The sequence below is a fragment of the Paroedura picta genome, chromosome 14 (assembly GCF_049243985.1).
Source record: "Paroedura picta isolate Pp20150507F chromosome 14, Ppicta_v3.0, whole genome shotgun sequence".
Lineage (NCBI taxonomy): Eukaryota > Metazoa > Chordata > Lepidosauria > Squamata > Gekkonidae > Paroedura > Paroedura picta.
The window spans coordinates 37,778,616-37,795,585 of NC_135382.1; the positions used below are offsets into that span (position 1 = coordinate 37,778,616).

At 47.1% G+C, this 16,970-nt stretch overlaps 1 protein-coding gene across 2 annotated transcripts in view; it reads left to right on the forward strand.

Annotated features, from left to right (window-relative positions):
• Positions 1–16,970, forward strand: part of CDH13 (cadherin 13) — a 416,230-nt gene that overhangs the window by 169,901 nt on the left and 229,359 nt on the right. The gene's annotated exons all lie outside the window — the stretch shown is intronic.

Below are 16,970 nucleotides of genomic sequence, written 5' to 3' on the forward strand. Positions count from 1 at the left end.
GTTGTAGCCCAGCGAAAGGTAGAGCCTTGAAAGTGCCCCCTTAGAGCTCCCAAGCGCTTGCCATATTATAGATCTGATGATCATGATAATGCCTGCGTTCCCTTTCTATTTTGCCCGCAGCGATCTCAGAGGGACGAGAAGGGACAGAAATGCAGAGGCTAGCTGAGCAGCCGGGGTGTAATAAAAACCTAATATTGAGTGTTATTGAACTTGCTCCCTATAAGGACGAACACAGGCGAGTTGATCAATAAAAGGCTATAATGAGTTATAGTCTTCGGTTCAAAGTGGGGAAAATGAATTAGCTATAACTCCATATAGTCATTTTCAGGAAGAAGGAAATGGGAGTGTGTGTGTGGTGGTGGTGGGGGGGGGGGGAGTTGTGATTCTGGAAGTGCCGCTTTGTGGGCATCCAAGCATCAAAACCAGCTGCCAAGTCACTTCGGTTGAGAGGGAATAACAGAGACCCATTGAAGGTTTTCACAGCCAGAGTCAATGGGTGGTTGTGGGTTTTGCCAGGTTGTGTGGTTGTGGTCTGGTTGTTTTAGCCCCTGGTAGTTTTAGCTCCTGCCTTACGTCTGAAGATGCCAGCCACAGGAACTGGTGAATCATCAGGGGCTCAAACCACCAGGCCACGGCCACGCAGCAAGGAAAACCCATGCCAAGCAATCACAGAGAACGTCATTCCGGTTTGGGGCCTGCAGCAATGAGGCTGAAAATGTCCACTCCGATGCCATGCGTCACCGGCAACCAATGAGGGTGGCCAGGACAGGAAATTGCCTTGGAGACCGGCATGCCAATCTGTCGATGATGCGGCTAACTAGTCTTGGAGGAGGGAACTGTTTTGCCACGTGCTCTGAGCCAGTCGGGTGCCCTGCCGTGGAAAGATGCTCCTGGATTTGTAGACGGTTAATAGACGTTTCCCGTTGGAGGGACGTCGGATGCAATTGCTGGTGAATAGTACAAGAGGGAATATGGCATGTGAGTGTCTGTCACAGTTCAGCGGCCACGTGGGCTGATGCAGCATGGCGACTCCTGAATCGTTAACATCCTGAACAGTCTGTCCGATCCGGGGCCGCACCGGAGAATCTTGTTTTGGCTCTTCAGGGGATAGACGCTTAGAGCTGCTTCTGTTTTTGGAGGGGGGGCGGGGGAGGGAAGAAGCTTTCCGAGTGGCTCGTTGGAAGCAGCCATGCTTGAGTGCTCCGTTAGATGAGGCCGGGACGTGCCGTACCTTGCATGACTGGCTATTACATGAGTACAACTTGATTCGCGCTTGCAATTTTCCTCACTAATAAACAGGCAACATTTCCTAAGTTAGCCAGGACTAATTTGCTGGAGCTTTGAATGAGCTGACTAATTACCGAAAGCCTAGTGACGATGCCGCGTTTGGGGATGACCCAAACCTTCCCTGAAATAACACAGCCTAGAGATGAAAATAAGAGCCTCTTGTGGCGCAGAATGGTAAGGCAGCGATATGCTGTCTGAAGCTGTCTGCCCATGAGGCTGGGAGTTCGATCCCAGCAGCCGGCTCAAGGTTGACTCAGCCTTCCATCCTTCCGGGGTCGGTAAAATGAGTACCCAGCTTGCTTGCTGGGGTGTAAATGGTAATGACTAGGGAAGGGAATGGCAAACCACCCCGTATTGAGTCTGCCATGAAAACGCTGGAGAGTGTCACCCCAAGGGTCAGACATGACTCGGTGCTTGCACAGGGGATACCTTTACCTTTACCTTTAGAGATGAAAATGGGAGGGGTGAAACACAAGGCCACAACACCACTTCTAGCTGTCTCATCGGAAGCCAGGTCTCCGCGTCACAGGACACTCGAGGACAGGGGTAGTCAAACTTTGGCCCTCCAGATGTCCATGGACTACAATTCCCATGAGCCCTTGCCAGCAAATGTTTTCAGGGGCTCATGGGAATTGTAGTCCATGGACATCTGGAGGGCCGCAGTTTGACTACCCCTGCTCTAGGATTCTTTTTACCATACAGTTGAAAGTGAATCCTAGAGCACCCCACAATGCCGCAATGTCACTTCTGGCTGCACAGCTAGAAAGTCACGTTGTGGGACGCCATTTTGGTATTTCACAACCCGACCAATCTTCCTGGGATAATTCTAATCCTTTTTCAAGTTAGCCAGCCCTAAATTCAATGCCTTCTCACCACCAACAGCATAATTTGCTATGCTACGTTGACGGAGAGGCAGATTCTGTGAAGGCACAAAGGGGTGGCAGGTGACAGTGGGTGAGCGATAGGGATGTGAGTGTCCTGCATAGTGCAGGGGGTTGGAGTAGATGACCCATGAGGTCCCTTCCAACTCTATGATTCTATGAAATAAATTGAGCAGGCCACAGGCTCCCAGAAGCATCCTTACTGTCAGTGAGACGGCCTTGGTGTCCTCATTCATGTTCCATGTCAATGGGGGCAAGAAGACAAGCTATAGGCATTGGCAAACTCGGCACACGTGGGTCTGCCATATACGGAATCAGGCTTTCGGTCTGACACGGTCAGAACATAGACTCAAACAGGCAGCACCTCTTCAGGTTCTCAGGCTGAGGTCTTCCCCATCACCTACTATCTGACCCTTTGTCCCTGGGGATGCTGGGCTTTGAACCCGTGACCTTCGGCATGCAAAGCATTGTCTCTTCCACCAAGCCACAGCTCCTCCCTTCCATGTAGCATAACATCTGCAAATATTCTTATTCCCCTTTTGGCAGCTTTGCTCCTGGCATCCAAGTTCCAGTGTTTTGTTCTCCTTGTGTGCGTTTTCCCCCCATTGTTGTTGTTTTTGGCTTTGCGTTCTTTCCCTCTGTGTTGTTTTAATGACTGCAAACAAAGAGGGGGGGGATATTGAGAAGGTAACTGTGTCATAGACAGGAAAGAAACGTGCGTCCTTTAATTATATACGAAAATAACTTTTAATTAAGCCGCCCGACAAAGCCCCATCGCAGATATCCTCCCTGCCTTTCCGCTACTGGCTCCTCGACTCCGCCTGGGAGATGGCTTCTTGCCATGTAACCGACGGCCCCTTCTTCACTATCTCTTAATTAAAGAGCGATCAGCCTCGGAGCCCAAGACGGGGTGGATGAGTCTGGCCATTTAGCAGGCCCCTTAGACCCTGCGCACGAGCCTCCATTCTTGAGGGGAAACAATGAGATTAAATATATTTTAATACGCGATTGGCAGCCCGTCCGCTCTGCAGCCAGATGGCCGGGGTAACCTGTATTGACGGGTGTTATTGATGTATTTTCTTACCGCCTCTTGCCGATACTATCAGAGGGGTTTTGCACTTCAGGGGGAGGGGCTGATCTCCATCCATATGTTACGCTTCCAATTTATTTGTCCGCATCAAGCGAAATGAAGTCGCGCTCAGCGGGACACACAATTCTCCTTTAATTACTGTGATGGTTTATTTGTCAGGGCTCCGTGAAGAATGACGGATATTTATCCGGTGACAAATGGAAGAACAGGGGCTGCTATTTGCTTTACCTGGCGATTCCCCCTTTGTCGCTCTTCTCCTGTGAGATCGTGCGCAGCGGGATCAAGAAGGTGGCGCCACTGTGGCAAACCTCAGGATGTGTCTACAGAGAGCCCCTCGATGTTTGGAGAGTTCAGATGGGGTAGATGTGGAGCATAGGCTGGTGGGGACCTTTGGAGGGGTGGAAAGCACCACCAAATCAAGGGTGAATCATGGCGACCCCCACAGAGTTTTAGGGCAAGGGAAGGACCAAGGTGGTTTTCTGTTTCCTGTCTCTGGTTCGCAATCCTCAACTTTCTTGGTGGTCTCCTTTCTAAATATTAATGAAGGCTAACCCTGCTTTGCTTCTGAGACCTGAAAAGACCGGGCGTTTCCATTTTGGAAGGAGGAGGAGGAGGAGGAGGAGGAGGAGGAGGAGGAGGAGGAGGACAGAATCGAACCTGGCTCGCCAGATTAGAAGTCCGCACTCCTAGCCACTACACCAAACTGACCTGAGCTTCTTTCCAAAGGGGAACCAGAACTTAAGAATCCTCTGTTGTTTCATTTCCTGTTTCCTGGATTTTTAAGAAAATGTTGTGCTTTGCTTGTGCAGTCGGCCATGGCTTTCATTTCCATAGACCATGGGTCATCAATCCTTGGTTCGCGGCCCGGTACCAGGCCACTGGCAGCCACGCCTACCTCTCCCCCCCTCCACAGTGAGAAGCCCCCCGCTGGTGAAAACGTGCATGTGCGGCTACTCTGCGCATGTGCATTACCGCCACCTGCTGGCGAAAACGTGCATGCACAGCGCCCGGGCTGGCAGCTCTCCCCCACTCCCGGAGACGGTCCTTAACTGGAAAAAGTTTGGGGACTGCTGCCTTAGATGGTTCTCTCTAGAAGCATCCTGATACACCGTTGCAAAAAAGAAATCCATCAGGGATATTGCCGCAAGTTAGGGGCAGGGGTGGCATGCCGTTGCCTTCCTTAGCCGAGTCTTCCTTGGTGGTCCCCCTTCCAAGTGCCAACCTTGCTTAGCATCTGAGTTCTGATGAGACGGGACTATATCATACCGTCTTCCCCCCTGACACAAAGGACAGTCACGTTGGAATGCTTGAAATGAGGAAATGCTTGTTCTGACACCACTTAACTGCAGCACGTTCCTCCGGCGCATGAAGACTTCATCCAATGTAAGAGTCTTTTCCGCCAGAGAAGAAACTTGTTGCAACATAGGAACCTCACTTACACCATGGGAAAGGGTTCCCATTGGCGGAGCAAAGCGATAGGGTTAAAAAGCAAAACACAACATTGCCGTTCGTCGTAGACCTGAGCCTTTGCGCCACTGGGTAGCCCTCTTGTGTTATTTATTTAATGGCTCTGTTTGCATTCATCCCCTGCTTGAGACGTCAATGGTCAAGTAGAGGATTTTGTGGAAACAAAACATGGCCTTGTTTAAACAGACGCAATTCCAAGGAAACAATTTGTGGCCAAGTCATTCCATTTGCATAAGATGCTTCCAGAAATGATTTTAATTGCCCTGTGATTTCACCCTGCACACTTTGGCAAAATAATTCAATTATAAATAACATTCGTTCTTCCTTTGTTCGTTTATTTATTTTGGCAGTAGGTCTTTAGGTATAATAAGTGGGAAGACACATTTGAACACTTTAAAAGGGGGGGGGCGCTACCCTAATCTAGTTGCCATGGTTACAAGTTAGCGAGAGATACATTAGCACTATAGCAACGGTGGAATTAAATTTTCCGCCCAATATTGAAATATCTAGTACCTAATTTCCTGTATCTTCATAATAAATCACACTAATGACCTTAGTGGTCGAGCCGGGGAGATACAATCCAGTCTGCGTTCGAGAACTCTTCGCAGAAAGATAATGCAAAGGATTAACTTGGGGGCTGGAAGCGTCGGCCTCGGGCTTCGAATGTGAGGAGATCCAAAATTCTTCAACATGAGTTGACGGAGGTGCAAAGAACATGATGCGCAAGGAATCGGTGTGGGGACAAGAGAGGCTGGGGGGAGGGAAGTGGGACCTTTTATTTCTTCTGTTATATAAATGGCTCTTACAAATAGTTGTGTGTTACTGATAAGCAGCCCAGGACAAGAGACTTCGGCATAGGTGGTGGGGATGGCCAAAAGCTCTGCTGAGTTGCAGCCAAATTATGGCGTCCTCCTAGGATTTTCAAGGCAAGAGAAGAGTGGAGATAGTTGCCCATTGCCTGCTTCTGCTTAGCAAACCTGGACTTCCTTGGTGGTCTTCCACCCCCGTGCTAATGAGGGACAGCCCTACTCATCCGGTTAGCCTGGACAGCCCAGGTTAGGACATGGTATCCGAGTTGTAAGTTTGTTGGTTGCTGGTTCAGCTAGGCAGTGGGTCGGTCCAGGTTAAATCAGGGCGTGAAAACAGCCCCGGAGCATGCTGACCAGAACATCTCTCATAGGACCAGCAGTAACAATGCCTGCGACTTCATCCATAATTTCTGCAGGTGGCTCAGTCCACTTCGGGCCAGGCACAGACTCATGCTTGGCTTGGACGAACACCAGCCAGGTATGAAGTAAACACCCCCCTGTGCTGTGTGACCTCTCAGCGCCAAGAACGGGTGAAGTGTTTCTTTGCTGCCCTCTAGCTGGTGCTACCATCATCTGGGTACAACCCAAGTGGCCCATCTAAGGCTGGTGTGGAAGGGGACAATGAGTGACCTACACCCGTCTGCTGTTAATTGTAGAATATGGACAGCTGGACAGCCACATATTGGCCACCCCTGCTCTCTGGGTTTGCTATATTCTGAAATTCCTAGAGCACCATGCTGTCACTTCCTGTTCTGAAACAGTAAATGCCGCCACCACCACCACCATGCTGTTTTCTCCCCATTTCCCCATGCTGGGAGGTCACCTGCCCTGACCCAATAAATGGCTACTCCAGCAGCAGCTTCTCAGGATCCCTTAAGGACTAATCCTCTCCCTGACTTTAATTAATTTCCTGGCATTCTGATTATCCTTACACAAAACATTCCTTTTTACATAAGCATTTGAGGGATCAGTCTTTTGCATTTTTTTAAAAGGATGCTTCTTGCTTGAGAACTGTTTTTGTGAATTTGGGGTGGGGGTCATCATCCCCCCCCCGAGCCCCCCCCCCCCCCCGAGCTGAGACTTGACTAACCCTGCATCAGTTTACCCAGTCAGACGACTACACCACACAGGCTTTCTCCCACCACATTGCAAGTCGAAAATGAAATGAATCGCCTTCATCCGACCATAGAACTGGCATGAAAGTATTTCAGAGCCGCAGGTGAGCAAAACACAAAAGTCTTCCGTGGAACATTAAGGCCCACCCCCCACTGTGAAAAGTCTCTTTAGATATTTCTTTGGATTCCCCAGCTCCAAGTTTTGCGCTGGGGATCAGCAAACATGGCTTTTTCCCCCCATTTCATTTGTGATGTTCATCCTCATTGATTTTCGCCTACCTTATTCTTGTCATGGTGGTGGGATGATTCTTTTTTTTTTAATATACCAATTTAATGCCATCTAACGCTGGCCGGGAGGGGGGGGAGTTTCTCACTTTGAACGGGGAAAACCTCAGTGCTGAAATTGACCCAAAGTTAGAACCCCGCAGGTCACTTTCCCAGGAGGAGCGATAACGAAACATGGCACTTCATGCCAAAGCAGTCGTCTTTTTGAGCTCTGTTCCCCTCCTGGGTGTTCTGCCTTCCAGAGGCTGTGAGGGATCACAGGGACTGGGGCGGGGGGGGGGGGGGGGAGAGAGAGATAAACCAGACACTTCCTGACACATCTTCATCCTAATCTGCATTTCGGAGTCGAGCGCTTATTCTGGTGACGGTTTCTATTAAGCCAAGATGCGGGCGAGGTGTCACAAAGCAGCGTGGGCTATAAATTATGGAAAACATTATTAAGGAAAGGTGAGAGACAGATGAGTCCCAAAGAGGCCGATGTGTGCTTGATGTGGCTCTCCTACTTGTGGCGTAAATAGCTGGGAGTCGAGGGGGGGGGTACTTGGCCCTCCCCCCCCCCCGTAGGCTGCCAGCTTTCTTTAATCATAAGTGATTAATGGGTAGGCTTTTGATAACAGTAAATTAAAGAGGTGGGGGGGAAGGGTTTCCATCAGTTGAGCAAAGCTGAATGTATAACTAGCCAGTGCGGGCTTGTTTAAGGAAGATATAACTCCGGTCCGTGTCACGCGGAAAGGATTTGACACAGCGCGTGGTAATTAGATGTTTTTACCCGAGGCAGGGAGATGTTATTTGGAGACCAGGTGAAAGGGGGTTCTTGCGTCCCAATGGCCATGTTGGCCTGCCTGCAGCAGCAGGTAGGGCTCTGCTCTTCCTAATTCCACTGCAAGGGCCGGTTGTGGGGACGGGGCTGTGGCTCAGTGGTAGAGCATCTGCTTGGCATGGAGAAGGTCCCAGGTTCAATCCTTGGCATCTCCAGTTGCAAAGTCCAAGCAGTAGGTGATGTGGAAGACTTTCTCCTGAGACTATAGTGAGCTGCTGCCAGTTTGCAAAGAAATTATTATAGAATTGTACAGTTGAAAGGTGCCATGCAGGCCACCTCATCCAACCCCCTGCTCAGTGCAGGATCAACCCAAAGCAAGGATTCTCAGCCAAGGCTCCCCCTCTTGCCTTAATGGACTTGGTCCCAAGCTAAGGAATTGACCACTTTCATTGCTGCCCCGTCTTCCTTCCTGAGCATAGGTGCCCTCGTGGTTTGTGCCCGTAAACTGCTTTAGCACTTCAAAACTTATAGCCTCCAAATTCTTGTTGGCCTCTTTGGTGCTACCGGAGAGGAATCCAGCTCTTCTACTGTAGATCAGCACAACTGGTTTCTGAAAGTTGCCATTCAGATGCTTCTGTGTGCTTCCTAACCTAGTGAACCTTCCAATCAGTTTGTGTGTGACCAGCTTGGTGTAGTGGTTAGAGGTGCGGACTTCTAATATGTTGAGCTGGCTTTGATTCCGTGCTCCTCGCCACAGCACTCGCCACAGCACTCATAAAGCTGTTCTCACCAAGCAGGAATATCCAGGCTCTCTTGGGCTCACCTGCCCCACAGGGTGTCTGTTGTGGAAGGTGGAAAGGGAAGAGGATTGTAAGCCGCTTTGGGACTCCTTTGGGTAGTGAAAAGTGGCATATAAGAACCAACTCTTCTTCTTCTTCTTCTTCTTCTTCTTCTTCTTCTTCTTCTTCTTCTTCTTCTTCTTCTTCTTCTTCTAATATATGTCATGCTAGTCATTGAAAAGAGGTGTCCACTTGCAGAGTTCCAGAGAAAGGGAGAACTGCAAGGAATTCCATGCTGGACAGCCAGTAGGTCCCATGACACAAAGGAGATACGTGCCCCTTGCTTCCAGAAATTGAAAACGTTTCATCAAATGTATTATTTGTTACCTAATTCAAATGCCATCGGGGCAATCTGATCAGCAGCAGACTTTGCATGTAACTGAAAACGTTTGATCAAGGAAACTTTGCCTTGTGATCATGTTCATGTCAGAATTCTCAGCACACCTAATTTGCATGTTTATTATCATCACGGGAGCACCTCGGAATCATGTATTGCAAACATGTGCAAAATATATATGAAGCACATATTCAAATTCACACTGCGTGCCACACAATGAAAGTTCGCGGAAGTAATGCTCAGTGGAGGATCAGAAGGATGTGGAAGACAGGCCATGAGCAGCTGTGAAATGGAACAGGTTTCTGACTATTTATTTTTGGTGCAGAGCCATTAGTGTACTTGGGATTTATATGATGGGGAGCTTCATATAAATCATAGACTTAGAAGGGGCCATAAAGGTCATCTAGCCCAACTCCCTGCCCCATGCAGCCTCAGCCGAAAGTATCCATGATAAGTATCTGTCCAGCCATTGCTTAAAGACCGCCAGTTGAACAAGCGTTCAGTGTATGTCCATAATGATGATTTTTGCATTACTACTCCTTTGTATATCCGTGGGCACATTTGACATTCTGACACAGGGTGGTGGGCACAACAACAACAACAACACAACAACAACAACAACAACAACAACAACAACAACAACAATGGAATCTCTCCGTACCAAAGTGTACAGTTGCCATCTGATTATCTTCGAGTGATGTGACTGTGTGGTCACATAATTCTGATTTCTGGGCAGTCTCCAGGAACTAATATTTGTATAGCTGAAGTGAAATGACTATTCTTAAAAAAAAAAAAAGAATCAGGACACCAGACGTGAATACCTTAAATATCAATTTCCGAAAGACCATGCTTTTTGCATGCTAATCTAGGAAATCTCTCGCAATCTCCCAGTAAGCTCCTCTAAATGCCGCCCAGGAAGCCCAGACTTGCAAAATGATTTTAATTTTTAATAAAGTTTAATAAACCTAGTGGAGAACGTTCGTTCCAAGTTCAAGATGCGTTATTGTCTCATTACGGTGAACTAAGTACTGTTGCTAATGCCATTAAATCATTTGTTCTTCTGATTTGCCCGGAGCAGTTGTGTTTCAAGAAAAATTAGATAACAAAGCTGGGAAAGTAGTTTGCTTCATTAAGCCCAAAAGTTTTGATTTACTTCCCTGGGCCTCCCAAGAGCCTGTTTGTCAGCAAATGCCTGGTTCTCTTGAATTATATATAAAACAGATCAGAGATACTTTTACTGCGTCTCTGAATTCTTCATGAAGCTTGGCATATGTGCGTGGCACTTTTATCGAATTTGAGTTCAGCTTTGCTGTGCCATTCGTTAACAGACTAATTAGGGACACTTAAGTCGGTGGAGATAGTCTGCTTGAAGGAGACGCTGTCAAACCCTATTGACGGCAGCTCTTTTGACAGTGGTGGAATCTCTTTTGCAAACCCTAAAGCAGGGGTAGTCAAACTGCAGCCCTCCAGATGTCCGTGGACTACAATTCCCAGAAGCCCCTGCCAGCATTTGTTGGCAGGGGCTTCTGGGAATTGTAGTCCACGGACATCTGGAGGGCCGCAGTTTGACTACCCCTGCCCTAAAGGTTCTTGGGAGGCTACTCAGTGGAATAAGGTATTTTAAGGAACCGATTTGCACTGTGTGACCCACATTCCCCTTCTGTGATAGCTTGACGGGGGGGGGGGAGCACAGCTTTGGCAGCTGGACTTGAGTGACCTCCGATGTGGACCTCCAAGGACTTGTGGGGGACAGCTCATTCCCCCTTCCCTCACAGGGGGCATTTGGCTCTTAAAGCCACACGTGCTGCTTTTAAATGGACGAACATTCAGTCACACTTGTTCCCTCAAAGGCAGTTAAAAACAGATTTGCCTTCTTGACTTGGGGATTACGAGGTTCTGCTTCTTAAACTGTATGTGTAGGAAAGGTGTCATCTAGTGGCAACCACCTTATGGTGATCCCCAGCTAAGGGTATTTTGAGGCAAGCAGCAAGGGAATGGTTTGCCACAGCCTTCCTCTGCAGAGCCTTCCTTGGTATTCCTCCTTTCCTGCTTCATTTCTAAGATCCAGTGAGATTTTGGCTATAAAATGCTGCCTTCCCTTGCTCTTTAAACTGTGGGCCACATTAATGCAGGCACCTTCCTTGTCTTGAGTCATTGGGCCACATTTGTTGAAGTTAAAAAATGCTGCGGCATAAATCAATATGAACATTTTGAACTTTTTAAAAAATGTTATTTATTTTTGGGGGAGAAAATCTGCTTAAATGACTGCCTGTCCGTGTAGCCTTCCAACTTCTGAACACAAAGCTGCGTTCCACTGCCGTTTTCTCTCTGCCAGTTTAATAATTCCATAGTTCAGTCTTCCGCATCAGTTTAGGATTTTCTGCTGCCCCTTTTGGGCTGTGTGTTTTGTTTCTAAAAGCTTAGCCTATCTGTAGAACTGGGCTGTGGCTCACAAAAGCTCATGCTGAAGTAAGTGTTCTTTGTCTAGATTTTTATGTTATTTTGCTACAACAGACCAACCCTCTGCAACCACCCAGCTAGGCCAGTGAGCCCAGAACGATACAATTATTAAATATTTGTAATGACACTAGGAGAGAGAACAGAGCAACATCCCCCCATCTGTCTCTCAGCGGGGGATCAAATTAGTATTAATTCCAAAACCCCCCCAAAAAAACAGACTTGGGAACCAGATTGGAAAGTGGACGGAGGAAGAGTCTGGAACAATGGAGACATAGATGGGAGCATCTCTACTTATCCCCATGGGTTGTTGTGGCAGCAAGTTTCGTCTAGTCACGACTGACTTAAGGCAAACCCGTAGGATGTTCAAGGCAAGAGTTGAACAAAGGTGGCTTTTCTTGGCCTGCCTCTGTGTAGCAGCCCTGGATCCTTGGTTAAGGTGACCAGATTGTCCAACTTTTGAAGGGACATCTGGGGGCACGTTGCAAGTTATATATATATATATATATATATATATATATATATATATATATATATATATATATATATATATATATATATATATATATATATATATATATATATATATATATATATATATATATATATATATATATATATATATATATATATATATATATATATATATATATATATTACAATACTTTTTTTGCATTCTATGCATTCTATGAAACTTTTTGTTGCTTCATATAGACCAAATTTTTAATCAAGAACCCCTCCCGGTCAATGTTGTCCCTCTTTACCAATGTTAAAATCTGGTCACCTTATCCTTGGTGGTCTCCTATCCAAACGCTAACCAGGACTCACCCTGCTTAGCTTCCAAGATCTTATGAGATCACAATAGCCTGGGTTATCCAGGACAAGGCAAGGGATGAACAGAGGTGGCTTGACATTGCCTGCCCCTGTGTTGCACCTGTGGACTTCCTTGGTGCTCTGCCATCCTAATCTCAACCAGGTTGACTTGGCTTAACCTTTGAGGAATGCTGAGATCAGGCTAGCCCAAGCCATCCCGGCCAGAGCTCTCTACCTAGTCACTTCATATTGTGACGCCGAAGACAAATGAATGTCTTATTTAAAAAAAAAATATTGGAGTGTCCCCAGCAGGTATTCATTTCAAGACACTTTGCCCCATCTGATCATCATCTCAATTGATTTCTTTTTATCCATGAGCATAAATCCAATACACTATCATCCTTAAAAAAAAAAAAAAACAGCAACAACAACCCAAAAGGTATTTTGTTTGGAAAGGCTAGCATAAATAATGCATCAGTGGAGCAGTCTTCTTCACAGATCGAAAATGCTGATGGACACACATAAGATAAGGATAAATGGCTGGTCTTGAATGGGTAGAATAAAGTAAATGGTGTTTCTGTAATGGCGGCCGTGAGAAATGGGGTGTCAGTCGGCGCTGTTATTGACGACGCACTTTGGACAGCGACTCTCCCGGTCAATAGAGAGGTTATTTAATGTACATTGTAAAGACCTGGCCTAAACAGACGTCGGGGGTAAGAGTCGGCACTTTGGGGCTTAGTCTGGAATGACGAGCAGAATAGTGTGTGTGAAGGATCATTATGGCCAGAACAAGCTCACAGTGGTAGTTACAGCTCAACGGACATCAGTATGTTTGTGGCCATTAAGCCTCCGGAAGGGGGGAAACGCAACATACCGGGTTGCATGGAGTTTTGGGAGCCATTTCCTTGACCCAATTTATGATGGAAATAATGGGGAAAATATAATGTTGGTCATAACAGGGTAAGTATAGAATCGTAGAGTTGGAAGGGGCCATGCAGGCTGTCTGTCATGTACTGCAGTGAAGCCTCCCCACTCCCCGAAAAAAGGAAAAAAAAACAGGCAAATTCATGTTTCAGGCAAAAGGATTTGAAGTTTATCTCCATGATGGGAACATGCAGCATCGATGGCATCTCGGGTAACCCTTGAGATGCTTTGAACAGGGATTACAGTAGCCGAAGCTACTTTATACTATGCAAGTCTTTGAGTTCAGGCAGGAAAGGGCTTATCTTCAAAGAAACATCGCAAATCACAAGTCACACCTAGGAGTGAGAACACTAGCCTAAACATCCTTTGATTGAGAGGCACTTGGTCTTTGGGGCTGGGAGCACGTAGTAGAGGAGGGAGAAGGCACGGGGATATTCCCTTTGGTTAAGCGGAGTGGAAGAGATCATGGAGGAGAGCCAGGAGCAAGTCCCATCCCTTGCTTTTAATGCAGAATCAGCCTAAAGCATCCATGATACGTACCTGTCCAGCCACCAGTGAATGAGTAAACCCGCGCGATTCTGGATCCTGAAAATTTGTTCTGGTTCTGAAGCTGATAGAAAGGAGCAGGAAACCAGAGGATGGGATGTGCTGTCATTTCCAGTCTCAAACTCTCATTGACAGCCATTCACAGGAGAAAAACTCTTGGGATTTCCCATATCTTTATGGTCTTTGCCACAGAGATTCAGGGGAATTCCTAGATTATCACCTGGAAGTAGCATCATATCCTCCCCAAACTCCACACTTAAAGGTGATAACCAAAAGCCACAACAGTTGCAATTTAGCAGGCAAGTTGCGAGCAGAACTCTCTTGGTGCTAGCCAAGTGCCGCCATTTTGCTTTTGTCTGCTCTCTCAAGAATCCTCTAGGGCAAATTCTCAGCGAGTATCTCCTGTGGACAGTAGGCGTGAGGCCTTATCGGCTCTTCCAGCAAACAGCTTTCCGAATGCCTTCAAGTCTGCAGCGAGAAGTCTGTCAAAATCACTGAAGCACGTCGTGGCTTCTGGAGTCAAGTAGTCTATCATTCCCAAAAAACGGAATGCTCATTTGAGGGAACTCATTAATGGCCCATCAGTTGCCATTGCTGAAGGACTTGAAAAGTAAACACATTCCTATTTTTGAATCTTTTTTCTTTTTCTTTTTTTTTTTACATATAGTTTTTAATGAGCTGCTTGGCATGCTAACACACACGTACTGTAAGAAGTTGTAAAGATTATTTAAGGGCCCTGGAAGCTACAGAGTGATTGGCTTTTAATGAATCTCATGTCATCTGGAGAAGACAAGCTATCCTTCAACGGTGGGGGGGATGTAAATGGGGGAACACACACAGACACAACGCTGGCAGCTTTTAAAAGTTTGTTTAGATCTATTTCTTGCCATTGGGAAGAGGAAACCAAGCCGACAAAGAAGGTTGGACGCGATTGGGATGGACACTGGCCAGAACATTGCACAGCTGAGGGAGGCTGTGCCATATCGGGAATCACAATGGCAGCTCTTCCATGGGATCACCAAGAGTTGGACATGAGTGAATGGCTGACAACAACAGCAACAAATGTCCTGTGTGCCACCAAGCCAAGTGTAGTCCACCAGGTACAAATGATGGTTTAGTTATGTAGCATATGAGATGTGTATTGCATAGCCTGGAGATACCAAGATTGTTCAGTATCCAGACAAGAGACACAGGGAGGTGATAACCATTGCCTGCCCCCATATCACGGTCCTGATGCCTCCTGGAGGTAAAGACGCCAGTCCCTAGGTGGAGTGAGTTTCTTAGACTCTTGTATGGGATTAGAGGGGGTAATGGAGAAGGAAAAGGTAGACTATCTCCTCCGTATGAATCATAGAATCATAGAATCATAGAGTTGGAAGGGGCCACACAGGCCATCTAGTCCAACCCCCTGCTCAACGCAGGATCAGCCCAAAGCTGCAAGGGCTGTGTATACATCAGCATGACCCACGCATGAGGTTGATAGAGCTGCATTGTTCACTGGTTTCTCAAAAACATCTGGTTAGCCACTGTAAAAAAACGGAATTCTGAACAAGATAGGATGACAAAAAACTTTGAGCCAGCTCCTTTTGGGTCACCGTACCCAGTACAGATTGAGAGAGAAGCGTTGGGTTATTTATTTATTTATTTTTTGCCCGTTAAGAGTCTGTAGCACTACCGGCTGAACTTCTAGATTTGTTCTGTCTTGCCTTTGATGCCGTTTCTATGTCAAACAGGAGGCTACGTGCTCAGCTCTGTGGGTTATCTGTGCGGGTTACGATCAGAGAACAGGCACCAAAAGGGACGGCAAGAGATTCCCTGGGCAGTCCTGTGCAGAGCTATTGGGCCAGTCCCACTGGGTAACTCTGCAGATCAGCTGGTGCAATCCTTTTCTCAGGTTGATGGCAGCAAAGGGTTACGGAAATTTTTTTTTTTTTAAGAAAAAAACCCCTTCTTTTGGCCAATTTATATCCTAGCTGCAGAACTCTCTAAAATTCAAATCAAGTCCTCGGATACGGAAGGAGGATTAGAAACGGATTATCCAGGGGGCTTTTGTTCCGGCCTTTTACTTCTCCTTTCCAGATTTATGGCTTCCTTAATATATAGCCTTTTATGGCCCTTTAAACCATGTATTTATTGTTATCACATCTAGCTATAAATAATACAGCCTTAACAGCGTCTGTATTTCCTACGAGCTTGTCGGGAACATTTCATATTTCATTGAACCCCACCGACAAAGCGACCCTGTTCCAACCCGAGAATCTCTCTCTCGCTGTTTCCTTTGTCCAAAGTGAAGGGCAGCAGTGGCTCCTTGCCGTTCCTCAAAGCTTCCAGTCGTGGCCAGGTCCCCCTGCCCCTTCCTCCGGCTCATCCACCCGCTTCCGCCGTACAGTTTAAAGGGAACTGGGACATGCACTGCCAACGTGACAGTTTCAAAGCCTCTATCAACGTGGGATTTGGACTCCATCCCTCTGAGTTCTGTTCTTTCGCATTTAGGCCTGCCTATCATAAGATTCCCCCGCTGTTCTTCCCGGGGAACTCAACCTCTGCACCCTGGATTTCTGTCAGCGAGCGTTCAGCCTCAGACACACACAGCGGGGTATTTAATTGGACTTGCTAAAGAGGAGCCGTCTCCTCTTTCCGGCCCTGTCTCCTGAGAGGCTTACACAGCTTGTCATCAGAGTGACACAACACCGCCGGCAAATGGAATGGCCCAGATCCCCTTTCGTTGGGGAGAAATGGCACAATATGCATGTACGGTTCCCGTCCATAAATCTGTCCGTGTGCATGAAGACAGCTGCAGGAGACAGCTGTGCAGATCTGGGGCAGAACCGATCGGTCGGGGTCTAGGAGTACCTTAGAAACCAAGGAGAGTTTCAGGGTAGAAGTTTTCGAGGAATCCTTCGGCTGCAGGCCTCAGATCTCACTGGGATCGGCCAGCCACTCTTCCACTTTGAATTGCAAATCGGGTCAGACTTAGCAGACTAGTTTGAATAAGCGTGCCAGTTTCCGCTTGAGAAATTTGGGGAGATTTGAAGGAGGAGGGACCTCAGTGGGGTGTGATGCCACAGAGTTTGCTTTCCAAAGCAACCTTTGTCTCAAGCTTTGTGGTCTGGGGAAAGCTGTGATTCCTGGAGAGGTCGAGCTCCAACCTTGGAATTCTGGAGCCGCAGAGAAAATTTTGAGTCCAGCGACACCTTTGAGGCCAACAAAGACTTATTCGAGATGTAAGCATTCATATTAACTCTTGGGCTTGCATGCTTATTTACGGCAATTCACAGGTCTTAATTACTGCCTTCATCCAACACACAATCACACCTGCTATCTTCACTCCAGACAGACCTTCCTGGCAATTAACACCCC